Source organism: Triticum dicoccoides, chromosome 5A (assembly GCF_002162155.2).
Source record: "Triticum dicoccoides isolate Atlit2015 ecotype Zavitan chromosome 5A, WEW_v2.0, whole genome shotgun sequence".
Taxonomy (NCBI): Eukaryota; Viridiplantae; Streptophyta; class Magnoliopsida; order Poales; family Poaceae; genus Triticum; species Triticum dicoccoides.
Window position 1 is genome coordinate 148142411 of NC_041388.1, and position 14329 is coordinate 148156739.

The following is a 14329-nucleotide window of genomic DNA, read 5'->3' on the forward strand; positions in this document are numbered from 1 at the left end:
CATTGATAAGGAGCCACTGTTGTTATATGTGGCTGCTAACACACGTGCTGTCAGTGTGGCCATTGTTGTAGAGCGCAAAGAGGCTGGCAAGGAATATCCGGTTCAACGGCCGGTTTACTACGTCAGTGAGGTGCTCATTGAGTCCAAACAGAGATATCCACATTGGCAGAAACTTGTTTATGTGGTGTTCATGGCGAGCCGGAAGCTTAAGCATTACTTTCAGGGTCATCCTATCACTGTGGTTAGCTCTGCTTCTTTAGGAGATATTATTCAAAATAGAGAAGCCACGGGATGAGTCGCCAAGTGGGCCATTGAACTTGGGTCTCATGGTTTAAAGTATGTGCCACGTACTGCCATCAAATCTCAAGCACTGGTGGACTTCATTAACGATTGGACGAAGTTGCAGATACCTGAAGAGAAGCCAGACAACACATATTGGACGATTCATTTTGATGGGTCCAGACAATTGGAAGGCTCGGGGGTTGGAGTTGTTTTAACTTCTCCTCGAGGTGAATTTTTTTATTATGTGTTGCGGTTGATGTTTCCTTGTACTAACAATGCAGCTGAGTATGAGGCCTTACTCCATGGTCTTCAAATGGATAAAGAAATGAGTTTAAGTCGGGTACGGTGCCTTGGCGACTCAGATTTGGTGGCTCAGCAAGTATCAGGCAGGTGGGATTCCAAGGATCCTCTCATGGCGGCTTATCGCCGTGAGGTTGACGCTGTTACTGGACACTTCAAGGGTTATCAAGTGGAGCACATTGACCACAGAAAGAACGAAGCAGCTGGTGCTTTTAGCCGGTTGGGATCTCAACGTAAGCCGGTGCCGCCTAACACTTTTTTAGATGTTCTGCATAACCCTTTTGTCAAATTGCCTACAGAGGAAGACTTGGCTGTTCCAGACCCGGAAGCACAATTGGTGGCGGCTCTTCATGTCATTCCAGATTGGACAGTGCCGTATTTGGCTTATATGACCCGGGGCGAGTTGCCGGAGGATGAGACCTTGGCTAGACAGATAACCCGTCGGTCTAAGTCAATGACAATTTCCAATGGTGAGTTGTATCATCGCAGTGTCACCAGCGTGTTTCAACATTGTGTCTCTCCTGAAGAAAGTCAAGAAATTCTTCGTGAGATCCATGAAGGAGATTGTGGCCATCAGGCCGGTTCAAAGTCTCTTGTGTCCAAGGCTTTCCGTCATGGTTTTTACTGGCTAATGGCTCACGCCGATGCGGAGGATCTGGTCAGTAGGTGCGATGGGTGTCAAAAATTTGCACGACGGGTGCACGTGCCAGCTCAGGAATTGCGGATGATTCCAATTACTTGTCCGTTTGCAGTCTGGGGACTTGACATGGTTGGATCTTTCAAAAGATCCAAAGATAAAAAGACGCACCTTTTGGTGGCAGTGGACAAGTTCACAAAGTGGGTTGAGGCAGAGCCGGTCAGTAAGTGTGATGCGGCCACGACAGTTCAATTCATGAAGAAAGTGATCTTTTGTTTTGGTTTTCCACACAACATTATTACTTACAATGGAACCAACGTGTCCCAAGGAGCTATGGAAGAATTCTGTCAACGGGAACATATCCGGCTTGATGTTTCATCAGTAGCTCACCCCCAATCCAATGGTCAAGCTGAAAGAGCCAATCAGGAAATCCTGAAAGGTCTAAACCCCCAGCTTATGGTCCCTTTACAACGGACGCCGGGTTGTTGGGTGGAAGAGTTACCCTCTGTGATATGGAGCATCAATACTACCCCTAACAGATCTACGGGTTTTACGCCTTTCTTCATGGTTTATGGAGTAGAGGCAGTCCTGCCCAGTGACATCCGTCATGACTCACCCCGAGTAGAGGCTTACGTTGAAGCTGATAATGAACAAACCCGTCAGGATGCACTTGACCTATTGGATGAAGAGCGTGACTTAGCAGCAGATCGCCCAACGATTTACCAACAGGACCTGTGTCGTTATCATAGCCACCGGGTTAAGTCAAGAACCTTTCAAGAAGGTGATTTGGTGCTCTGGCTCATCTAGGACCAGTCTGATGCGCACAAGCTATCCCCACCTTAGGAAGGACCCTTTGTGGTCAGCAAGAACTTTAATAACGGGTCATACTACCTTATCGATGTTCGAGAGCACAAAGAATCACGTAAGTTGGAGGAGGAGACCTGCCGTCTGTGGAATATTGCTCATCTTCGACCTTACTACACTTGAGACACCGGCTCTCATAATGTACATACTTTGACGTTGTATATATTATCATAAGAAATAAAGCAGGACCTCTGTCCTTTTTTCCTTAATGATCACATGTCTTTATTATCTTAAGTATAAGACGACCAATTGGAGGTTGATCGTATTCGAATCTAGCTTAACCCTCTTGGTCCGGCTCATGATCGTATTCGAATCTAGCCGTTAAAACCTCATGATCACTAGGGGGCTTCCTGTTCAAACATAGGTCGTATTCAAACCAAAGAGAACATAGCTGTCGTTACCCTCTTGATCGGCACAAAGCCAAACTCACTAGGGGGCTTCTTGATCGTATCCGAATCATAGCTTAACCCCTTTTGAGTCCGACTTGGATCGTATTCGAATCAGGGTCGTTAAAAACCTCTCAAGGTCATTTGGGGGCTTCCTGTTCAAACATAGGTCGTACTCGGACCAAAGAGAACATAGATGTCGGCACCCTCTTGATCGGCGCAACGCCAAAGCCACTGGGGGCTACATGATCGTATTCGAATCCTAGCTTAACCCTTTGGTCCAGTTTACTGATCGTATTCGAATCAGAAGCCTCCAAAATTTTCTTGATGCTTGATTTACATTGTTTGAAAGATACTCTTTTGTTTTACCGGTTTTTGTTGTCCAAAATCTAACTGTAAGTATGGTTTCAATTTAAACCGGCTTTGTTCTTAGACAATGAGTTGCCAATGTATAATAGTAATCATGCATATGGAAGTATTAACTTCTAAAAAGATTGGGTTGTTACCCTTATTGTCCGGGTCACATAAGTCGGCAGTCCAGATTCAAAGAACACATGTATGATATTGTCGTTTAAAATTCATAAACAGACTTATCTGTGTTTTTCTTTAATCAAAGGCTTTCCAACCTTATTTATCTTTACATCTAGCCTTGATTATTCTGTTATGATAATTTCATAGTTATGTATTTGGTGTTTTGACCCGTCCAGCGACAAACCGCCAGGACAATTTCTCATCTTTTACATACAGGAACAGATTTAAACACTACATATATGATCAAAGATATAAAGCATATATTGACATGACGGATAAAAATGTCATACGCAGTATGAAATGCATGATGGCATAGGCAGAATATGCAGTTTTAAGATAGCCTATTACAAGGCGTTTGTCAGGACCCCGACTCGATGTCACATCGATCTAGCTGGTAACACCTCATATCACTTTGCGGCCTCACGCACGGTATCCCCACGGGTGTCGTCTTACCTTTTCCCGGGACCGTTTTCGCCTTTTGGCTCACGTATATGATAGTGTCGCTAGCATCCATATGATAAAGAGCCCGGGCTGACATGACTAGTCGTAAACCCAAAGTGGCTCAGACTTACAGGGACAGGCATCCATGACCCAGCTTCGAACGTGTCGGTCATCAGCAAGTGGGTCCGGGCTGTAGCACTGGGCTAGCAGGACTCCGGTAAACCGGGCTGTAGCGGGCTAACAGGACTCCGGTACTCAAAGCGTGACATTTCCCAGAAGGGACAGACACAGGAACGAAGAAGGACACATGCCGGCCAGCCTAAGTGTTCCAGAGCAGTAGCAAGCTACCATGGCTCAGCGGTAACACTAGGAGACATTTCCCGGTAAGAGAGGCTACTAAAGATAAACAACTAGATAGTCAGATCCCACACATACCAAGCATTTCAATCATACACACAATATGCTCGATATGTGCAAATACAACGAAGCATCACAACATGACTCTATGACACAAGTACTTTATTTAAGGCTCAGGGAGCCATACATAACATACCCAAAGGTACGGGTCTCACGACCCAACATACAAGTCATACAGTCATACAAACCAGCAGCGTAAGTAACTTGTCTGAGTACAGACATCTAGTAAAATAAAAGAGGCTTGGTAAGCCTAGCTATACTACAAGGTCCTTCACAAGCTCAGGGTCACCACCTGGGTCTTTAGCCTACTCGTTGATGTCAACGTCTACATAGAACCCATCAGAAGGGGTTGCAGCATCTTCTGTAAAAATGTAGATTATAGCAACATGAGTACAAAGGTACTCAGCAAGACTTACATCAGATCCTACATACATGCTTAGTATCAAGAAGGGTTGGTGGAGTTATTGCAGCAAGCCAGCTTTGACTCTTGGCTAGACTATCCTACGATACTCCAACTTGAAATGGTTTTGCGCACACGAGTCCACTACTCACCACTTCAATACACTACCGAGGATCCACCTCCGTCTTCCTACGGAAGAGCCATCCTCGGCACTCACACTTATCTTGAGGCTTTTAACAGTTTCCATTTACTTGTCTATGAACTGTATAGGCAACCAAGTAGTCCTTTACCGCGGACGCGGCTATTTGAATAGATCATGTTAACCCTGCAGGGGTGTACTTCTTCATACACGCTCTCACCACTTACCGTCGTTTACACGACATGTACTCGGCAACCTTCAAGCGGAAGCCCAACGTGGGTGTCGGCCACGACCTACCTAATCACCTAAGCCTCCAGTCCAGGTTTATCGCCTATCCAGGTTCCATCCGCAGGGAGTCCGGCCGAGGTTTCCCATACGGCCCCGAACGATGTGAACAGGGTTCCCGAGATACCTAACGGGTATTCGGTACACCGTGCCACGTACCTACCGCATCCCAGCCCACCCCTACGGTCAGCGCTGTCCACGGCCTCCAGTAGGCTACAAACACCAGAAACTACTTGCAACTCCTGGACAGAGAGCTAGGGTGAATAAGAAGTCGAGCGGGGTCATATTTCAGGGCCCAATGCATGGTAGTAGCTGTATCTTAAATCACGCATACAGATCTCAGTGCTTAAGGTCGGCTTCAATGAAACAACCCACCATGTACTCCTACATGGCCTCTCATCGACACCTTTACCAAATCGTGTTCACCACACCACTCTTATTACCGACATGATCATTTCACTCCAGCCCATCACCCAGATGAACCAGACCTGACACGACTCTAAGCGTAGCAGGCATAGCAAGGTAGGAACAACACATACATATGGCTCAATCAACTCCTACACATGCTAGTGAGTTTCATCTAGTTACTGTGGCAATGACAGGTCATGCAGAGGAAATGGGTTCAACTACCGTAGCAAACAGCAGTTTGAATCGCGTTGTCTTAATGCAGTAAAAGAGAGCAGGAGCGAGAACATGGGATTGTATCGATATGATCAAATGGTTGGTTGCTTGCCTGATGGTTCGATGCACTGATACGGTTCTTCGCTAGGGTAATCAGGGTACTCTTCGGGGACAGAACCTGCCGCAGAGAGCACCGATACACAAGCATTACCAAACAGTATGCAACAATATGATGCATGCATGAGACATGGCAAAATGAGTGTATTGGGCTAATGCAACTAAAACCAGGGGTGTTTGAACAAATTTGGATCAAGGATTCAAATTTCAAATTCAAATATGGCCTTTTAAAGTGCCTTTCCTTGTTCTGCTTAAAACATCAATTTAACTTGTTTGATCATGCATGAAAATAGCACAGATGGATAGATTGGATTTTTCTGATCATTTTTCATATATAATTTGTCCAATTTGGAGTTACAGAATAAAAGTTATGAATTTTTGAAGTTTAAATAATATTCTGGAATTTCCTGATTTAATTTAATTCCAGAAATATAATTATTGCGTCAGCATGACGTCAGCATGACGTCAGTGGTCAACTGTGGCTGGCTGAGGTCAAACCTGACGTGTGGGGCCCACACGTCAGTGACAGGGGGGGTTAAACAGGATTAAATTAATCCTAATTAGGGGTTAGTGGCGCTGGGGCCCACTGTCAGTGTCAGGGGGGGTTGACTAACAGTAGTTAGCGCTAACCTAACCACCTGGCCGACAGGGCCCACGCGTCAGTGACCCTGGGGGGTCAAACCCCAGGTCGGACAAGTCAAACCCCACCGGCGACATGACACCGGCGAGGCCCGAGACGGCGGCGAAAGTGCTTTTTGCCATTCCGGCAACCAAATGGACGGCGGAAGGCATCTACGTGTTGCTGAGGTTGAGCCGCGACTATTGGTGGTGGTGGTTGGGCTCGGGGTGGCCGGAGTTGACGGCGGCGAGCTCGGCTGCGGCGGCCGGAGTTCGGGTGCGGTCGGGATCAGTGTTGCAGGGGGTTTGGGGAGGCGTTGGTGCGTGCTGCGTGCTCCTGGTGAGGTGGGGAGCACGATGGTGTGCTCGGTTGGGCGCTACGGCGACCGTGGCCACGACGGCGACATCGCCGGCGGCGTGGAGCTCTCGGCCGAGGTGGGGCTAGGGCCTAGAAGTCGAAAGAGACCAGGGAAGAAGGGGGAAATGATCCGGGGGCTCACCGCGGAGCTGCAGGGATGGTTAGCGGGCTCGGGGACGCGCTGGTGACGGTGAATTCGACGGCGACGACGGTCGGAGCCCGAAGAGGGGAACGGCGACGTGGCGGCGATGCAGGGCTTCCGGGGACCCGTGGAGCGGTGGGGAGGAAGAGGGAGTCGAGGCGGAGCTTCTGAGCTAGTCGGGGGAGCGAGGGGTGGCCGGAGACGATGGCTATGGCGAACGGCGGCGACGGTGGTGTTCGGCCGTGAGAGAGAGAGAGCGAGGGAGAGGAGAGGAGAGCCGGGGGGGAGAGTGAGAGAGAGCAGGGGGAGAGGCGTGGCGTCGTCCAGGGCGTCGAGCGAGGAGGGGAGGGCAGGCAAGCAGGCGAGCAGGTGGCGTGGCGCGGTGGCGCGCGTGCGCGCCGGCCACACTCCCCTCCCTCTGTCGGGACGAAGACGACAGAGGAGGGAGGTGGGCTGGGCCGGCTGCTGGCTGGGCCAGCCAGCTGGCTGGGCCGCACAGGGAGGAGCCCAGGTAAGCTTCTCCCTTTATATATTTTTCTGTTTTCTGTTTTTCTAATACTTCTGCAACCTTGTTGAATTAAATAAAATACCTAGGCTAGTTCAAAAATCACCAAACTATTCCTGGCCCATAGTTGGATTATTTCCAACATGAAACATTTTAGTTTGGAGATATTTGAGCATTTAAATATTTTATATAATTTTAAATGCCCAAATTCAAATATTTATGAATTAATTCAAAAACCCTAAGATGGCCTAGGAAAATGTGCACCACTTTTGGCAGAGGTTCTGAACCAAGACAAAAATGATGGGCATTTTAGAAGGGCATTTCAGGTTCATTGAAAATTATTTTAGTAAACCCTAGTTGGTTTCAGAGGGGACTGGGGGTTCTGTCATCCCCATTTCAAGTTTCTGATGAAAGAGTAAACATGATGCAACACTCTAATGCATGACTAGCTAGGTTGTGACAACTCACCCCCACTCAAAAGAATCTCGTCCCAAGATTTGGGTTCCTCCGGGAAGAAGGCGGGGTACTCGAGTCGAAGACGATCCTCCCTTTCCCAAGTTGCTTCATCCTCAGAATGGTGCGACCATTGAACTTTGAGGAACTTGATGTTCTGGCGTCGAGTGGTACGCTCGGCCTGATCGAGGATACGAATGGGGTACTCTCGATATGTAAGATTATCCTGGAGATCAAGCGTTTCGTGGTCCACTTCACGGATAGGATCTGAGAAGCAACGCCTGAGTTGAGAAACGTGGAAGACGTCGTGAACTCTGGAGAGGTGCGGAGGTAGTTCCAACTGGTAGGCAACTTCTCCTCGTTTGGCGAGAATGCGAAAAGGTCCAATGTAACGAGGAGCCAATTTGCCTTTGATACCGAAACGATGGGTTCCCTTCAGAGGGGTGACCCGAAGATAAGCCTTCTCGTCAACCTCGAAAGTCATAGCCTTATGTTTTCGGTCATAATGACTCTTTTGACGGGATTGGGCTGTTTTCAACTTTTCCCGAATGATGCGAACTTGTTCTTCTGCTTCCTGAATCATATCCGGGCCAAAGAATTGTCTTTCCCCGGTCTCTGACCAGTTAAGGGGTGTTCGACATCGTCGTCCATAGAGAACTTCAAAAGGGGCTTTACCCAAGCTAGATTGATAGCTGTTGTTATAAGCGAATTCGGCAAATGGAAGGCACTTCTCCCAGTCCATTCCGAATGAGATAACAGAGGCTCGAAGCATGTCTTCTAGAATTTGGTTGACGCGTTCCACTTGACCGCTCGACTGAGGGTGGAAGGCGGTGCTAAAGGAGAGACGGGTTCCCATAGCATTCTGGAAACTTTCCCAAAATCGAGAGGTGAAAAGACTTCCTCGATCCGAGTTAATTTCCAAAGGAACACCATGGAGGGACACTATTCGGGAGATGTATAAGTCTGCCAATTGACTGGCGGTTATACTCTCACGAACAGGTAAGAAATGGGCTACTTTGGAAAGACGATCGACAACGACAAAGATAGCATTATTCCCTCTCTTGGTCCTGGGAAAACCGGTAATGAAATCCATACCAATTTTATCCCATTTCCATTCAGGAATAGCTAGGGGTTGAAGGGTGCCAGCAGGCCGTTGATGCTCTGCTTTTACACGACGACAGACGTCGCAGTTAGCAATATACTGAGCAATTTCTCTCTTCATCCTAGTCCACCAGAACCTCTGGCGTAGGTCCTGATACATCTTAGTACTACCGGGATGAATAGTGAGAGGAGATTCATGAGCCTCCTTAAGGATCAACTGTCGTAGATGCCGGTTCTTGGGAACCACTAGACGGTTCTCAAAGTACACAACACCATGATCATTTGTGGAGAAACAACTAGCACCTCCGCTAGCAATGTTTTCCTTGATCTTAGCTATTCCCTTATCTCGCTTCTGGGCAGCAATGATTTGATCCGTAAGAGTAGGTTTCGCCACTAAGGTGGAGAGAAATCCTTGAGGAACAATGTGAAGGTTAAGCTTCCGAAATTCCTCATGGAGAAGTGGTTGACTTTGTTGTAACATCAGATTGTTACAATAAGATTTACGACTTAGCGCATCAGCCATGACGTTGGCTTTCCCTGGGGTGTAGGTTATTCCTAAGTCGAAGTCTGTGATCAATTCAACCCAACGTCTCTGCCTGAGATTCAAATCCGGTTGGGTGAAGATGTACTTCAGACTTTGGTGACCAGTGAATATTTCGCAACGATTACCGAGGAGGTAATGTCGCCAGGTCTTAAGTGCATAGACTACGGCTGCAAGCTCTAGATCATGAGTAGGATAATTCTCCTCATGTGGGTGCAATTGCCGTGAAGCGTAGGCAATTACGTGTCGATCTTGCATGAGGATGCAACCTAGTCCTTGTCGCGAGGCGTCGCAGTAGATAACAAAGTCCTTAGAGAAGTCTGGCGGTACCAGTACGGGAGCAGAAGTCAGGCGTCTTTTCAGTTCCTGAAAGCTGTGCTCACATTGTGGAGTCCATTCGAACTTTTTATCTTTCTTGAGGAGCTCGGTTAGAGGTTTAGCAACCTTGGAGAAGTTCTCGACAAAGCGACGACAATAGCTCGCTAAGCCTAGAAAACTCCGAACTTGCTTGACTGATTCGGGTGGAGTCCAGTTAAGGACGGCTTGAACTCACTCGGGGTTAACAGCAATACCTTTACCAGATATTACATGACCCAGATAGGTCACTTCTGACAACCAGAATTCACATTTAGAAAATTTGGCATAAAGGCGATGCTCTCGAAGTTTTTGCAACACTAGTCTTAGATGTTCGGCATGTTCTTCCTCGTTCTTGGAGTAGATGAGTATATCATCGAGGTAAACCACGACGAATTTATCCAAATACTCCATGAAGATTGAGTTCATTAACCGAGAAAAGGTGGCTGGAGCGTTGGTTAATCCGAAGGACATGACGGTGTACTCGTATTGGCCATAACGAGTAACAAAGGCCGTTTTAGGAATGTCCCCGTTTCTGATTTTGATTTGATGGTAGCCCAACCTCAAATCCATTTTGGAGAAGACTGAGGATCCAGCGAGCTGATCGTACAGGTCGTTGATCCTGGGAAGTGGATATTTGTTCTTGATTGTGACCAAGTTGACAGGTCGGTAATCTACAACCATCCGGTCCGTACCATCCTTCTTCTTGACGAATAGGACGGGGCAAGCCCACGGAGATGAGCTAGGTCGGATGAAACCCTTTTTCAAGGACTCATCGAGTTGTTTCTTAAGCTCGGCTAGTTCTAGGGGTGCCATCTTATAAGGTCTTCTAGCAATCGGAACGGTTCCTGGAATGAGGTCTATTACAAACTCAACATCCCTGTCAGGTGGAACACCTGGCAATTCCTCTGGAAAGACATCCGGGAAGTCACGGACTACCGGAATGTCCTCAAGGTCTGGCAAAGGGCTGGCGTTAAGAGAATATAATTGTCGCTTGGCTATTCGGGTCAAGACATTGACTATTTCTCCCGAAGGATGGGTGAGTTGAATAGTCCTAGAGAAGCAATCGATTTGGGCATGATGAGCCGACATCCAGTCCATACCCAGAATGATATTAATATCTGAAGATTTAAGGGCTATCAAAGACGCGAGGAAGACAAGTCTGTTGACTTGGATCTCATTTCCATAGCTTACCCTAGAGGTCTGCCATCTAGAACCAGGGGTAGAGATTTCCATAGTGGATGGCATGTCACAGAATGCAACGTTATGCAAACGAGCATAACTTTCAGATATAAAAGAATGAGAGGCTCCTGTATCGAAAAGAACAGATGCCGGGTGGCAGTTAACAAGAAGCGTACCGAGAACGACGTTGGGATCCTCTTGAGCTTCTTCGGCAGAGATACAGTTGACATGGCCACGTGAAGCGGTGACCGGCTTGGCGTGGAATATTTTTCCTGTCGGCTTGCCACGGCCAACAGCTTTAGCAGATTGATTGGGGTTGGTCTGGGGACACTCACGCATATAGTGACCAGATTCCCCACACTTGAAACAAGTCACGGAACTGGTACGTGGAGGAGCATTGTTAGTTGGACCCCCATAGGGCTTGGCTGGAGCAGACTGTTGAACGGGGCGAGGCGCCTGGAAGGATGGCCTCGGTGTAAACCTGGGTGGCAGGGCGGTGTTGGGTACCCACACGCGGCGCTTCTGAGGACCAGCACCGGATGAGGAACCCGTGTCATGTCCATGCTTGCGTGTTGCGTCATAGTCAGTCTGACCAGTTTCAGCACTAATGGCTTTGTTGACAAGTTTCGAAAAAGATGTGCACTCATGCAGACGGAGGTCGCGGCGAAGCTCAGGACTAAGGCCCTTACGGAACCTTGCTTGCTTCTTGGCATCGGTAGACACTTCCTCGGTTGCATATCGTGCGAGATTACCAAACTCCCTGCTGTAAGCATCCACAGAAAGTCGGCCTTGGGTGAAACTGCAAAATTCTTCACGTTTACGGTCCATGAGACCCTCCGGAATGTGATGTTCACGGAAAGCCTCGCTGAATTCAGCCCAAGTAGTGACATGGCCTGCTGGGCGCATAGCTCCATAATTCTCCCACCATAGACTGGCGGGGCCTTCAAGATGATATGCAGCAAAGGTGACCTTGTCAACCTCCGCTACCAGCGCGGAACGCAGTTTATGAGAGATACTGCGAAGCCAGTCATCAGCGTCGAGAGGCTCGACGGAGTGGTGGAACGTGGGTGGATGCAATTTGATAAAATCACTGAGTGACACCACGTTAGCCCTCTGATGGTGTGCTGTATTCTGTTCAATACGCTCCAACAAACGGTTTGTCTCCCGCTTGTTTCTCTCAGCTTCCATCATGACCTCGGCTAGTGAAGGAGGATGAGGCAGATTTGCATCCCTGGCTTCACTGCCTTCGGCCTGCTCTTGAGAAGCAGGGTTAGCGCGCGTGTTGACCATCCTAGGAAATCAAGACAATGTTTTAGTCAGGATGGTAAAATTCCGACATAGGATTTATAATGTAAGAAATAACTCGGAGTGCAAGATGATCATCCGTATGACATGGTAGATACAGAAACTGCTTCTTTATTCCATCGTCATACACACCATACAGGGTTTAGTACAAGACCAAACAAGTACTATTACGGTGAAAAGAGGATTACATCTCATCGGAGGCATTCCAAGCTCCTATACATTATTTTTCTACACCTCCGGAAGGAGTACAAACTAGGTCATATCCCACGAGTCACGCGGGACGATAGACTACACAGCTAGTGCGAACTAGTGATACTACCACTAACTCAGACCGATCCGTAGTAGTCCTCGTAGAAGTCACCTCCATAGCCTGGAAGCTCAACATGATCATCTGGAAACAGACGGTCTCGCGGAGCTTGTGGACCATAGGGGCTGGGATGAGGCCTTGGACCAACAAACGGTGGCCTGCGGGGACCGCGAGGTGGGGTGATGCCTCCTACATCACACCAAACCATCACGTCTAGCAGAGCAGATCTCACAGGATAGAGATCGCGCATATCTGAATATCCAGCTTGCACCGCCGGTGCGAACCGAGTCAAAGTGGCCCAGTGGTCAGCACGGGTGTTGAAGAGCTCTAGCCTTAAGGCCCGATTTTCACGGTCCTTATCCTCGAGCATCTCAGCAGTGGTGCGAGTCCGTGAATCCTCCTGAGTGGAGTCAGCATAGATAGCCTGGAGATACCCTTGTGCTCCCGGAAGTGATCCTGGCATATACCGGAAATCAGAGTCCCGAAATATACCGGATCTGACTCGCATAATGGTCATCATAGAGTAGGCGGCGTCCTGCACAGCCATCTCAATAGTAACTCCGAGTCCATAGGAGCAATGAAGAGGCTCGGTGGATCCAGGATAAGATGGAAATATCCTGACAGTGCAGAGATACTGGCTTTGATTAAAGTCTCGGAATTGCTCTTCGACCGTGTACTCGGGATACCAGCGGTATCCAGCCTCAGTCATTACCCTGACCAACTTAGCAGTATGGCCGGGTACATCTAGGCATCGAGTCAGGCGAACCACTTGATTGAGGTCGCGAGTGGCCATCTGAAAGCACAATCATAATGCAAAGGCATTAGAATTTCTAGCAAAATTTCGGCAGCATAACAGCTGTAAATGCTCAAAAAGGATATTGAGACATTTGACAAAGGATTTCATACACACTCAACATCATCATATCAAAGTTCTGGATCATTCTGACTACATAATGTGGTAGTAGAACTGAACTAGGCTTGTAACCATCAAACTTATAAGGTACTACTGATTAGTAACACGTGATCCTGATAGAGGAATAGATCCTAATTCCTTAACCCCCGGTGGAAGAATGGACTGACTCAGATCAGAATATCATAAGGTATAAGGAGTAAAAAGAGCCTTACGTTCCATCCCACAAACAATTCCCCTACATACAACTAAAGAATTTCTAGACTCAACATCGACCAGTTTGGCTTGGAGAACCTACAGGCAGTCCGGCTCTGATGCCAACGCTGTCAGGACCCCGACTCGATGTCACATCGATCTAGCTGGTAACACCTCATATCACTTTGCGGCCTCACGCACGGTATCCCCACGGGTGTCGTCTTACCTTTTCCCGGGACCGTTTGCGCCTTTTGGCTCACGTATATGATAGTGTCGCTAGCATCCATATGATAAAGAGCCCGGGCTGACATGACTAGTCGTAAACCCAAAGTGGCTCAGACTTACAGGGACAGGCATCCATGACCCAGCTTCGAATGTGTCGGTCATCAGCAAGTGGGTCCGGGCTGTAGCACTGGGCTAGCAAGACTCCGGTAAACCGGGCTGTAGCAGGCTAACAGGACTCCGGTACTCAAAGCGTGACATTTCCCAGAAGGGACAGACACAGGAACGAAGAAGGACACATGCCGGCCAGCCTAAGTGTTCCAGAGTAGTAGCAAGCTACCATGGCTCAGCGGTAACACTAGGAGACATTTCCCGGTAAGAGAGGCTACTAAAGATAAACAACTAGATAGTCAGATCCCACACATACCAAGCATTTCAATCATACACACAATATGCTCGATATGTGCAAATACAACGAAGCATCACAACATGACTCTACGACACAAGTACTTTATTTAAGGCTCAGTGAACCATACATAACATACACAAAGGTACGGGTCTCACGACCCCACATACAAGTCATACAGTCATACAAACCAGCAGCGGAATAACTTGTCTGGGTACAGACAACTAGTAAAATAAAAGAGGCTTGGAAAGCCTAGCTATACTACGTGGTCCTTCACAAGCTCAGGGTCACCACCTGGGTCTTTAGCCTA